Source organism: Lichenostomus cassidix, chromosome 15 (assembly GCF_008360975.1).
Source record: "Lichenostomus cassidix isolate B80296 chromosome 15, HeHo_3.0, whole genome shotgun sequence".
NCBI lineage: Eukaryota > Metazoa > Chordata > Aves > Passeriformes > Meliphagidae > Lichenostomus > Lichenostomus cassidix.
The window spans coordinates 9819854-9834082 of record NC_139496.1 but is presented as its reverse complement, the minus strand read 5'-3'; the positions used below and the strand labels follow the sequence as shown (position 1 = coordinate 9834082).

The 14229-nt window shown below is 44.2% G+C and overlaps 1 long non-coding RNA gene across 2 annotated transcripts; it reads right to left on the bottom strand.

Annotated features, from left to right (window-relative positions):
• Positions 1-2588: 2588 nt before the first annotated feature.
• On the bottom strand, positions 2589-14121 carry LOC146430396 (uncharacterized). 2 transcript variants are annotated; one of them, XR_014855354.1, is made up of 5 exons: positions 13876-14121; positions 7844-7964; positions 7343-7468; positions 5158-5260; positions 2589-4111 (listed from the first exon to the last, which is right to left on the bottom strand). It is a non-coding gene; the product is annotated as an uncharacterized LOC146430396 (long non-coding RNA). The 2 variants fall into 2 exon arrangements; XR_014855353.1 differs by having other exon boundaries at positions 2589-5260.
• Between the last annotated feature and the right edge of the window lie 108 nt (positions 14122-14229).

The following is a 14229-nucleotide window of genomic DNA, read 5'->3' as shown; positions in this document are numbered from 1 at the left end:
ATAAGGTGAACTTCTCACTTGGAAGTATGGAGATAGTAAATATCTTTTTCTCCTGGAGTCATAGTAAAAGAAAAATTACTATTCCTTCAGCCAAATGTTGACTCATTTTAACATAAAAAAACCAACCAAAAACCCCACTGAATACAACCCACAAATAAAACATTACAATTTCTGCAAAGGATGTCAGTAAGCTTTCCTCTTTTCAAAAACTGGGGATAGACCAAGCTTTAGAGCACTGGATAACACAGGTGATGAACCAACCCTGGGATGAGAATTCTCTGGCCTTGGGTGTTTGGCAGCTGTTTCCAGAGCTCTGCTTGACTTCCGATCAGAGAGATTTTGCGATGAATTCCTCCTCTGCTTACCCCTATAATCTTTGTGTTGAGGGTGTGACTGACATCAGTTTCAGTCTTTTATGTTTTCAGGCTCAAGTTTGCAAGGCCTCACACCAGAGGAAACGAGAGTCTGATAATTTTCTGCACAACTGTTTTTCTCTAGGAGTTTTAGGTTGATCCAAAGTTTCAGGGCAGCCTTATGAATTGAGACATCAGGTTTAAGGACACTTATGCGAGAGAGGGGGAAACCTAACATATATCTCAAGGACCCTTTGGTCAAAATACCAGACCTCACTGAATTCTCCAATACTTAATATCTTCTACTGTGTTTTTTTACATGCACAATTTTAACAAAAAGACAGGTTAAATCTACCAAAATAATAATTGTGGTATCTAATATCAAATATCTAATTTTGGTGGAAATATCTTCATTTCAGCTTGCAAATGTATAAGGTGCAGAGCCATTTGGGAACCACAGCCCTGGTAGGAGGGTGTGGATCCATGAAACAAAAGAGTCCTTCAAATTCAATAACAACAACTTTAAGCAATCTTTTGTGTTTGCAGTGTGGTAGAGTCCAAGTTTATCACAGAGCTGCCAGAACATAAATCTGATACAAACTACTTTGGATTAGATAGCACAGCAAAAAGAGCTTTACTGGGGTATTGTGACAAGTTTTATGAACTTTTTAAAGAAACAGAACTTGGAAGTACTAGCACTGCTGTTAAGTTATTGTCTTCTGGGGTTGAATACTAAGCACTAAGAAGGGAAGAAGAAAAATTGCTAACAAATTCAGAAAATAGAGCAGTACTTGAAACTCGTATTGAGCTGCATTTGTTTTTCAACTGGAATTTTATGTCATTATACTTAAAGATGAGTCCTGTGAATCCAGCATGCTCTGCCTTCTCTGGATGCAACCCTGGACTCTCCTCCCCCCGTTTTAACAAATCTTCAGTGAGTACTGTGTCACTTCACTACTCTTGCCTTTGAGGGTCTCTCTCATCTTTAACACTGGTATGCAAATACTTAAGCAAAAAGAAGTAAAAAGAACCAGGAATACATCAACTTCCAGGTACTACCTGTCTCTGCCTGGTACTTTCAGGCACAGGGAGTGCCTGGTAGCCCCTGAGACGCACCACCTCTGCACCAGCACGGAGGGGAGCACCCAGACAGGCAGTTCCAGCTGCTCTGCAGGGACCACTTTCAGGGTGAGCTTCTTGTGTGGCTCTGCTTGGAGCTCTGTCCAGCCCTGGGCTCCCTGCTGGCCTGCTTGAGTTACTAACCAGTTTCTCTGGTTTTCAGAAAGTCATACGTGGCCACATGGCTTGAAACCTCCTTTCCCATCTGCTGCCATGGCCCCCCTCACTCTCCACAGCCGTCAGCAGAGCTGCTCAGGGTGAGGTGGCTGCCTGCCCTCTATTTCTCTCTTGTTTTGTGGCCAGTTCACTATCTACAGCCATTCCTTTGAAGATTTTGCTCTCCCATACAGGGATTTACTCAGTAAGCCTCACACACACCCCCTGCACAAATGCCTTATATGCCACCTTCCCAAGCTTCTCAGCTCTCCCAGCAATGTCTGGGGCATGTGCATGCCCCCAAGCAGGCTGTGTATGGGTTGCTGTGATCGCAGCATTTTCCTCTTCAGGAATCCCTCATTCTCTCTTACAATAGCATTTTAATGCCCCATCTACCTCCATTCCCTGAGTAAATGGGTTCTAAATGTCACAGTCAGGGCTCCTGTGCACATTTACACTACTGCTCTAACAGGGCACCCTCAACTCCCTCACATCAGGGTTTTATTTTCCTTCTGAGTTCGGATCTCGATTCTCCTCCAGTTCTGCAGAGGTTGCATACAATCCCTGTATTTATCTGGTGACAGATCTTTCTGTGTGCTCACATGATAACTTTTCTAGAGCAATAGACAGAGATGAGATAAAGGTATTGGTATGCAAGAGCTATCACCCAGTTGCTTCACACCTACAAGTGCAATGGTATCTAAATTACTGCTGCTTCCTAATCCTCCCTTTTTGGACTCGTAGTATTTTCACAAATTAGTGGTGTTCTCTCTCACAGTAACAATAGGAAGTCACTGAAATTTTTGTAATTGATCAGATGAAGCATTTAGAAGTTGTCCTATACCATGAAGTCAGAGAGAAACAATGACCAGCTGAACACACAGCCTCACAAGTTTAGCCTTAGACATAATGAAAATTAAAGGGAAACTTTCATCATTCCAACATTGACCTGAATGAATCACAGTGGAATAACATTCAGTTGGTCTTGGGAAAAAGAGAATTTATGTGAGGTTTTCTTGGTGACATCCCAAGTGACTTCCAAATCTCAGAATAAAAGGAAGGATGGATCTGATGGTTTGTATTATCCCCAACCTCCAGACTGATATATGATACTACAGTGAAAAATAACCCTTAAAAAAATAAATAAAAGGAGAATTGTTCAGCATCTGTTAAACTCCAGTGACTCTGAAGAACACCTTGCCCGTTCCTCAGTGCAACTGCTTTTCTAGCTTTCGGAATTCAGTGAGGGTTCTTAAAATCAAGCTGGGCTTCTGAACATAAACAGAGGTGCCATTTCTACACTGCAGCTTTGCAAATATGATTAAAGCCTGAAGCACAATGCTGTGCTCCATGGGACATATCTGACCCACACGCTGCCTTTTCAACTCTCTGCTTTTTTTAAATCATGTACATTATGAGTGAATAGGAAGAAAACGTGTAAACAAGAACAGAAAAGGTCATTGTGAGTTCATTAATTCTGATCACTTAATAAGCTGTAAATTGAAGTGCATGAATTCCATTCTCTTGAACACCAGGGTAAATTTGAAGACTCTCTATTGACTTAATTTACGCTGATATGCATTAGAATAATTTCTGGTACATTCAGAATCAAAATAATTATTACAGCAACATTCAGGACCAGAAGGCACCTAGTTCCCATTTAGTAACTAAATAAGGGACAGACTTTAAAAAGTACAGAATTCACCCATTTTAAAAAAAAATCTTAATTATTTTTTAGAGGCAATGCAGAGTCACAGCCATGGGGGCCATGAAATTTAGGGCTGCAGGACTGGCCCTAAGAAACAGAGTGATATTTTGCACCTAACTAATGAGAACACTGCTGTGCAAAAGAGCTACCACTGTCCTCTGTACCCACTTCTCACAAAAGACAAAGGTAAACTGCATACAAGGAGGCAGAACTGTTTGAATAACTTTGTCACGCCAATAATCAGAGTGGTACTGATACATTTCAGAGCTCTTTGCTTGCAGATCCCCTCAGAGGTCAGGAGAACTCCAGGAGGATATCGTTCTATGCTAAGACAAACATTGTTTTGGAATTCTTTACTCCGTGGTTAAGATGCTGTCCAAGAAATCTTACACTAGCTTTCTTGGAAAATAAAACTCTTGGCCACTTCCAGGGACCAAAAGCCATCCTTAATATCTTCTTGAATACCTTAAGTATTGAAATAATGACAGATAAAAGCATCATGATGGGAGAAACAAGCTGAGAAGTGTAAAAAAATTTAAAATAAATCACTGAGGCTCCTCGGTTGCAATACCACGAGGAACGTCTTCTGCTGCTGCTGGTTTGTCTGCATGGAAGTCCCAGGAAGGTAGATCTAAAGCGATGTCCTTGAAGCATGCGTCTGTGACTGCCTGGGAACGATCCAGCGACATGTCCAGCGAGCTCCTCCTGCCGGCTGCTCTCCCGGCATCCGGGCTCGTGCGGATAGACCTGAATTTCGCTTTGGCTTTTCAGGAAGCTGAAGGGAGGCAAACTTAATGCCACATCTTCCTTATTGTCACATAGCAATAATGTCTCTCATAGCACTGCCCATCCCCTCTCCGAGTCTCACACATGCGGAGGGGCTGTGGTCCACGCCAGGATCTGGGTAGAGCAGCAGCTGCAGAGGAGCTTGGGGAGCATGAGGAGCAAAGGTGAGCAGGGCTGGCAGCAAGGACAGCAGAGACCTGGATAAAAGGGGCACACAGATACAGTGACCAAGCAAAAGAGCAGAGCAGCTCTGGTGACAGTGATCACATATAGCCAGGAGCTTAATGAGCCCACAGGGATGTGCCAGGTCTGAGGCCAAGCCAGGAAGTCAAGTCAGGATCAGCCACAGCCAGGTCCACAGACAGGCAGCCCACCCCTTGACTGAGGACAAGGGCAGCTCTGTTCCATGGCTCCCAACGGAAGTGGGGAGGCCCCAGCAGGCTTCTCCCAGCTCTTTGGCAGACAGCTCTTTTCGCAGCACTCTGATCCCAGATTACATTCCACCATATCATGACAGCCCTTGAACACAGGCAGCCAAACCTGTAGGACAGGGGTAAGAGCTTGCAGAATCAGCTGATGCACTGAGGGCCCTGTCAACACACTGCCCAGCACAGCCAGGGGAGAACATAAAAATTATTTGAAGTGCTGACAAAGGAACCTGGGTATAAATATGCCACAGAGGTTAGCAGTGTGCAAGATTGACAATCTGTACTTCAGTTGTTCCAGGGTCTGGTAAGAAATTACCTTTGCAGGGCACTGTATGTGTGCTCATGTTTTGCCAGTCTGTTGGGAAACCCTTCTTTATAGGCCAGAATAAAGAAAACTGCCACTGAGATGTAATGACAAAGCCTTTCCACATTTTTAGTTTATAACTTAAACCAGAAAAAAAGCAAATGTAAACTAATCCTGGCTTCCCATAAGAAAAGCCACCCACACCATATATTCCTCCATGACATTTCAGTTGCTCAGTTCTTTGGTCAAACTATGTCCTAAAAGAAGAACATAGACAAGACATGCTGGTATCCCATTTCCTACCTCCTCACAGGTGACATCTGCCATGGCCCTGCACTGGCAGGTCTTGCAGGTATGTGCATCAGTCCAAACTCCCAACCTTGTCTGCATGGAGAGGTGAACCATCCTGAGGTAAGAAGGCCAAAGTGGCAGATGACAACTGTCTTCAAGAAAGGGAACTTGTTGAATCAACAAGGAAAAATTAACCCTTTGGAAAAGGGTGTCCGTGATTTATCTTATTGAGTCACAACAGGAAAAATCAAAAACAGAGAGGGGAGGGGAAACAACATGAGGTGAGCATCCCAACAGTGTTCCCAGCTGCACTGACATTGATACACTGCTCAGATAAAGCCAGTCTGCCCTGCAAAGTCTACAGGGATAAAGTAGAGAGCAATGGTCTACTGAAAAAGAATATTGTTTATGAATATTGATTTTAAAAAATCTCCAGAATATGTAAAAATGCCACATTTGTGAAAAGGAGCCCGTAATTTTGCTGAGGTGGCCAAGGATATATTGTGTCTCCTTCCATACAGACCACTGAATGTATACAGGACTGTTACTAAATGTGGCTTCTCTGCCAAGTAATTGTATTCCTGTACTTTATATTTTCAGTGTGAAAACTCTAATGAAACATTTTAAACCAAAGCCGTTTCCTTGGAGCTGCCTTTGACCTTCTTTTCCTTCTCTCTCAGCCAAATCTCCCTGCCAGGATGAATTCAGACCTAATGTCTGCTCCTCCCACCAGGCTTTTGGATATGTGACAATATCCTAGTCACTGGGAGTTGTGCCTGCTGGTGTCCATTGTCTTGTGTCCAGTTTGGGAGAGAGCTTTTAAGGAAAAGTCCAGAATTAAATTTTTGAAGAGTCCACTGATTTACAGGAATGACCAACCCTGTAGCTACTTTCTGCACACATCTACCAACAACTTGTGAGTCCTTACTAACTAACTCACAAGGCCCCAGTATAGGAATGATTCAGGGTGCCAGAAAAAGCTTTTGAAACTTTAAAAAACAAAACAAATAAACAAAAACAAACTTGAAATGAGGGTCCAGTCTGAAAACACTAGAAGTCTGTGCATCAGCTAGAGGTGTGGTAGTGGGGACTGCCTACCAAGCTGCTGTGCAGAGCCTGTTACATTCATTAAGAATCCCAACAAACACCAAAAGGGGTTACACACAGCCCAGACAGAGCTGCTGGCTAGGCTCTGTGAAATGCATCTGTCCCAGCAGCTCAGTGATGGGCACAGCACAGACATGCAGCCTGATCACAGCCACTGCCGTGTACAGTCAAGGCTCTACATCAAGACACTGAGGTCCCTGTGCAGTGACAGGAGATAATGAAGGGTCTGAGAAAGGTGCTGCTCAAAATGCAAATGCCAGGTGCATTGCTCAGGTAAAAGAGGAGTGAATCTGTGGGACAGAGGACAGACCAGTAGCCAGGTGTAGCAAAGTGTGGCTGATGCAAAGCCCTAGATAATCCAACAATGATGCTAATGGTACAGTCAAATACTACCAGAATGAAATTAAATTATATGCTTTATTTACAGTCAGTCACAATCTGTAGAAACATTTTATGTATCATATGTATCTCACTTTGTGTGATGTCATTTATACTGCCTGCCCTATATAGTTTTGGTACATAAACAAATACATACCCTGGGAGAAAGTAAAACTGCTTTCCATGTTAAAGCTCCTGTAATCACACCATGAACCAAAAAACCTTTGCAGATAGATATCAAATTCCCACATTAAATCAGTACATTGCTTGACAAATGCTTTCATTTAAAGACCAAGTACCTGCTAGGAATTCACAACTAGGCTTGAGCCCTTTGTCTATGAACTCTTAACTTTTCTTCTTCAGCCCCCTATCCCCCCTTCCATCAGTGTTCTGCAATTTGCCAGCCTCCTTTATGTCTCAGTTATGTCTGCACAATGTGAGGCAGGCAGACCCATGTGCCCACAAACAGAAAAGCTTCTCCAGCTCACAATAACTCAGCAGGCTTCTGCGATTTTCAGAGCCTGCATTACTGTGTGCCCATATCTGCTGTCAAATTACTGCATGGACACAGGCTCCACAGCTAACCTCAGCCTTACCCCAAACATGAAACTGTCTCTGAGCCTTCAGGAACATTCATCTTCTCTTGCAGCTCTTCCTACACAAAGTGGTGTAAACCTGGCTGATGCTTCTAAGAAATAAAGAACAAGCTTACCCCTCCAAAGATGTGTTATGATTTTATGGCCTCTTCCTGCAACCTACTGAGAGTGGATGTGCTCCATATCATGCATTTAAAACACATCAAAACAGATTTGAAGGGTGGACATTTCTCCTGAAGTTTCTAAAGGAAAATAGATACGAAAGCCATAAAAAACAATCCTTCACACACAGCGGAGGTTGAGAGATAAAATTTAAACATAAGTTCATTTTTCAATTTAGTGTAAGTTCTGGCAGTCCCAGGGCTGTTCTAACTTCTAGCTGCTTGCCATGGCAGTAACAGCACAGCAGTGAGGGAAAACCCTGAGCACATTTACTCCAACCTTAGCTGTCTCCCCTTAAAACCCTTACCCTGCCCTACTCTATCTGAGGCTGTGAAAAGACAATGATAATAGGAAGCTGCTCCTAGAGCTCCTACAAAGGAAAGTTATTTTCACGTCCTGCCTCATTGTAAATACCTGTACGTAGGAAAGATGACATGCACAGATCATGCACAAACCTGTAATCGAGGCAAGTCAGAGATGCTATTGACTGTAATTGCTGTTGTCTGCCTCGACCTTCTCCTCGAGACGTCTCCACCTCCCATTACAATGTCACAGCTAAAGGAGTTCCCTGGTGGTCTGCAAAGAAGCAAAATAGCAAATGGCTAGAGAGAACTGACATTGTTTATATAACACTGAAATTAATTTTAAATCAACAATTCAGAGAAGTAAAAACATTGTTGCATAAAAGTAGACTAAAAGAGATTTCACTGACAGACAATGCTAACAGCAATATAAAGCATTCTGTACCCCAGATCCACAAAATGTTACAACAAAAAAGAATACCTTTCTTCAGTGGTTTGCAGAAAAAGTGAGGCATAGGCATTCACAGGGCTTTGCAGAGTAACTGACAATTTACCACCAGAATGAAGAACAGAATCCAGGCTTTTTAATCCATTAGGCAGTTATGTGCATTATTTTAAAGCAGCTCTTGGATTTACTCATTTTAGTATCGGTTGGGTTAAAAGGAGCACTAAAGCAGAAATATACATGTGTTCTACATCTTAAAGCAAGACTTTCCTCCTGGAATGGCAATAAGGATACCCTGCAGCCCAAGGTTTTCTATGCAGCCATAAAGCCTTCATCCTCTTGACTGTGCTGGTAGCCAAGATAAGCCCCAATCCATATTCTAGACCCAGCGCATGCTGCAGGAGGGAAAGGTAACAAAGGCTGTGACAGAACTCCATCAGGGAAGTCCTTTTGGGCCCCATTTCCATCAGCTCATAAAAGGAACAGCCTGGACCCACATGCTGGGCTCTGCTAAAGCTGCTCCAGGCTGCAGCTCTTCATTTGCAAGAGAAATGACCCATTCATTTCCCTCTGACCTCTGCAGACACTTCAAACTGCTGACTTCATCTGCCAATGGCTCCCACCACTATGAGCCAGCATCCTCAAACAGGTGCTCCCAGACAAACCCCTCCAACCTTCCCAGGCAAGCTGAACTAACACAACTCCAAGAATCCAGAATCAAGGCTCCCAGGAGGCTATTTGTGCATGGGCTGGGAATGTTCAGCCCTCAAAACATTTCCTTTTCAGAAAAGCAGAGGCCATATAAGAAAAGGAAGTACAGATGAGAAGGTGTACATTTCTCTTCATCAAGTGAAGTTAAAACATGTAAGTGCACACTTACACACTTGTATGAGTGTGCACTTGACAACACAGATTTCTTCCCTGCAGCTACTGACAGCTACACCTCCTATTACTGTGTGCTGGCTCAAGCAGGTCCTGAAGTCTCCACTGAGACAACGCAGTGACTTGTGACTGGGAGATCTCATCTCAGCAGTAGATTTCCAGACTCAGTTTTATGACCAGGAATGAAAGGTGACAATGCTACTTCAGCAGAGGAATCCCCGTGCTTGCATTGCATCCCAGCAAAAAGACACATCTCTTCAGATACACCCAATTACCTTGGCATTCACAGCCTTATTACCAAGAGTATCACAATACATATTGACTTTTGTTCTTAACAGCCCTATTCTAGAGAGATTACTCCATTCCACAGCTAAGGATACAAAGGCATTAGGTGACTGAACTGGGAATTCAGTGCTGGTTTCAAGTTCAAGTTCAGGGTCCTGCTCACTGGACTAATCTCAGGATAACAACATTTTTCTGCTTGGCAGAGAGGTGTGAGTTTTCAGGTCTGAAAGAATATTGAGGTCCTCAGATGGAGCTCAGATATATGTATCACAGCCTAATATCTTTGTCAATAAAAGTAGCATAAAAACAAAGAAAGCTAGGTCAGCTCTTCTGTTGGTCTCCAAAGAACACCCAATTATCAGAAAGAGCATAACCATCTTTAATAAGTAAGCTGTTTTGGAAGCTGAACTGTTTGTTCCAAATGCCACATAGACAGCTCTTGCTACTGGCAGAAGAGGCCTGTGAATCAGAGCCCGCAGTCTGATGCAAGAGAAATTTGGGCGTCTCAAGCTGATTTCCCCAGCAGAGAACAACCCTATTAGTTTGAGAAAGTCCCCTGCCTGCTTTCTCTCTGAGTAATTAAGAGTGAAATCCTCCTCTCAGTGACCCCAATGCTCTCAGCCTAGGCTGATTTACACATGAAAGGAACCCTCTGAGGGGCTTTCTCCCTTTCACATTCACAACCAGGCAGGACCTATAAATAAAACCTTTCTGAAAACAGGAGCTTTCAAAAAAGTCTGTGTATGTGCACAAATGTGTATGAGAGAAAGGGAATTGCTGTGTGCACTCGAGGATGTGTGTTTGCATGCGTATGTGAGGCGCGGGTGAGAAGAATGTGCATTCACACACCAGCCCTCATGCAAACAAGTGTACTCAGAAAAGGATCTGCATGGATGCGGGAGCGTGCACAGGTACTGAGGGCACTTACAGGAGCCAGAGGGCATGTCCAGGCTAGTTTCCAGCGAGCACAATTCCAGGGGTTCACCCCAGCCAGCTGAGTCATTCCAGAGTTACACATGGAAAAACGAGAGCAGATTCAGACCCAATTGTGTACGTGAGATCACACTTGTGATGAACTTTTCCTCCACGAAGCACTAAAGTATTTGCAGGACAAACACCAGTGGTTTACACTGTCTTGGCTTTAACGTGGGAGGTAACACAGAATCAGATCTCAGAACATGTGTTCCTATGGTTCTGACAGAAGGAGAGAGTTTTAAATGGCCACATCTTCTCAGCTGCCCAGGAGAGAGAGAGTAGTGTTGCATTTTCCATTGTTCAAAAGTAATTTTTAGTTTTCTGGACGACAAAACCTCTCAAAGTTTGAAAAATAAACAAGACAGATGACCTGAAAATAAAGGCCAGTACATCAAAAGAATTATGACTGCCTTTACAGTAGTTGTAAACACAAAAATGCCTAGATACAGATCTGAACTGTCCCTCCCCCACTGTCCTGTTCATCCATGTGACTACGCAGTCGGGATATCTCCCCTTCCATGAGGCCTACGAAGGACCCTACATAACTTCCAGGAAACTGGCAGTTAGTGTGACCCTGCCCTAATACAAAACAGGTGACACGGAGCCCGGAGCCAAGCCAGGACAGACCACAGGGTTTCACAAAGCAGGTTCTGCTCTGTGGGTCTTTGCCCTTGTAAGAGGCAGCTTTTTAAGACCTGGCTACAACGTGATAATTTGAGAACTGCAAATTATTTTACTCCACTACTCCTGACCAGCTGAATAATTTGCTTTACTGAAACTGTGCCTGTGCCATATATGCTAATGCCAGCAATCGGGATGTAGGTGTGTTAGAACCACTGCAGCTGCTCCACTGCTTGGTGGGAGACTGCAGGGTGTGAGAGAGGGGCAGGAGAGGTGCTGCATCCTGCACCCTTCTGACTTCATCACTGCTAATCATAGCTCTGGGATCTCTCCCCTCCCCAATTCTTATGCAAACATTTAGAACAAGCAGGCAGGAAAAAAGGCACAAAGCAGGAGACATAAGGAGTGCAAAGCCTCATAGGAGCGCACAAAGCACAAAATGTCTCTTCTGCTCGTTCAAAAGACTCTTCCCAGCTCCTTGCACTAGTCAGGAGTGTGTGAGCAAGCATGCCGAGCTCCCCTCCCACTGAGCTCGCAGCTAAAGCCCTCCCCCAGTTCCCAGGGTCTTCAAATGAAGATTTGCATAGTAGTTCGAGATCATTCCCGAGAGAAGGGACAATGGCTCTCTCAACGCCTTCTTCCCCCATCCCTCCCTCCCAAAGCTGATAAAGCCCTGGTGAAAAGGGGAACAAAGGATTTACAGATGTCCGAATATTGATTTCTGCCGTTCCAGGACTACAGGGAGAACATGAAGAAAACTTTTTCCCCCAGAAACTCTGTGAAGTTTGAGACACAGACGCTATCTCTGCAGCACGAACTCTGCGTTTGTTAAGACAGTATCTGATGGAGGCAATATTGCTATTCGAGAGGGATGAGCAGGGCCCTGAAAACGCACGGGGATGAGATTACAGCCTGCAATCCCAGAGAGCGCGTTTGTTTTTCCCAGACCTGCTGAAGGGAGAGGCATTTCCAGTGAAAGCAGTTTGCCACCAGGCGGGCCGGGCCGGCATTGCTCTGAGCGCCGGCGGTACATCCCTCCTATCTCATCGTGACTCACGCTGGTGTCCGTGCCCTCTCTCTGCCACCCACCACTGCAGCTGGCAAAAGTAACAGAAAGAAAGGTGGAAGACGAGTCTTTGGCAAGTAGCCTTTGATTCCGAGTCAGAGTGGAATGGAGGTTCTCAAAACTCACTAAATTTAAGGCCATTACCTGAAAGCCAAAGCTTTCTGCTCCCACAAGCATTTCTGTGTGCAGTCCGTACAAACCCGAGCTTTTGCACTACAAACATTCTTTTTCACTGGAATGAGTCAACTTCCCCTCTACTGAACTCCACCTCCACCAGCTTGCTGCAATCGTTCAAACAAGGTGCACTTGGGGCAGCTGTGCTAAGAGTTGCCACTCCTGCCTACTGCTCTCTGTGAGAATTTCCTTCTCCAAAGAGCATTTTCCAGACTGTCAGGGGAGTGAAGGTGTCAGGCAGAACTAGGGAGAAACAAACCTTGGCTGCTCTCACTTCTGGCTAAACATTTGCATGTTCTGTTTTGAGGCTGCTGCAGCAGCAGCAGACCTCACTAATCTGTTTCATTTTAGAGAGAACTTTTCCTCATCCTAAAGAGAAGTTTGATTGTTTTGCTGATTCTTTGTTTTCTCTCATTCGTAAACATTAGTGTCTGTTGCTTACTTAAAGTTCTTTTTGCTACAAACAAGAGTAGTTTTGTTTATGTAGCTCCCGCTACAAATTTGCTTTAGGATACAGAGCTTAATCTTGGTTTCATCACTGAAATATTGTACAAATAATTCTCAGATCTTCTGTTCTCCAAAAAAAAAAACCCACATACAAATTCCTTTTAAATTAAAAGTCTGATATTAGACACCTCGTAAGCCTGAATCCAAAGGATGAAGGTGTGGAAAGGCAAAATCTACCGCCAGTGTGGATTTAGGAAAGCAGCTGTGTGTGCACACAGTGAATCCCAGTGGTTTCAGGGTGGTTCTGTACAAAATGCATCATGTCCATGAAGACAGAACACTTCTGCAGGTACACACAGTACCACCTGGGAGTAACTTCTTTTGGTATGGAAGCAAAGCTGTCCTTAAAATGTTTTATTAAAAAATAATACAAAAGAAAACTACGAGAGGTAATTGTAATTTTTAAAAAATTAAAAGAATAACAAAGAAATCAAAGCAGTTTACACTGCCAAGATTACAGTAAACAACTGAGCAATACTTTCATGCCAAGGTGTGTTTCACAACAGCCTTCCAGGATCCTGGCCATCTTACCATTCCCTTATGCTGCACAGTAAACTGGACACAAGCCCTGCTTCAAGTGAAAAAGGGTACAGAAATCCTGCTCCCCAGCAGCAAACACAGCTTCTCATCATTTGGCAGCCATGCCACACTGCATGCTTTGGTCGCGGCAACAGAGAATTGACCAATTCCTTGGGACCAAGGTGTGCACATGACCAACAAACCTCCTATTTCCAACAACAACCACATCTTGTCAGGAGTGAAACGCAATTCCTTCATGTCATTCCTCTCAGACCAGCCCCTACCACCATCCTTCCCAAAACATCTGTTTCTTTGCTTTTCTACTGTTACAGTTTCTACATTCACCATAGGCATCCTCTCATTTTGATGTGGGGTTTTAAGTGCTGAAAAATGTACTCTCCACCTACGCGGCTTCTGCCTAAAGTCAAACAGCCAAACATCAGGCTCCAATAAAGCACTCACAGACGACCTAAAGATTTGTAAATTAATTATGGGTGGTTTCTTATTTTTCTGGAGATCCTGTGTTCATTCAAGTGATGTCATTACTTCAGTAGAATCGTCCCAGGAATCCACATAATTAAAAACACATTAGTGGTAGCAGAACTTCCCCATTAGAGGGGTCCTTTGATTCCCTCATGCTTGGATGTCCCCAGCGCTCTCCCTGTCCCCACAGCCCCTACTTAGGGCTCTTAACTACTTATCACTCTCTACCTGACAGGAGGTTGTCGGCAGGTGAGGATAGGCCTCTTCTCCCAGGCAATAGCTACAGCACAAGAGGAAATGGCCTCAAGCTGCAGCAGGAGAGATTTGGGTTGAACATCAGGAATAATTTCTCCACAGAAAGTGTGACCAGACATTGGAACGGGCTGCCCAGGACGGTGGGGGAGTCACCGTCCCTGCAGGTGTTTAAGGAACGGCTGGACGAGCCACCGAGTGCGATGGGGATGTTCGGTCACAGGATGGGCGCGATGCTCTTACAGGTCATCTCCAGAATAAGCGATTCCGTGTCTGTCCCTCTGTGGCTGTCCCTCTCTGTGGCTGTCCCTCTGTGTGTGTCCCTCTGCG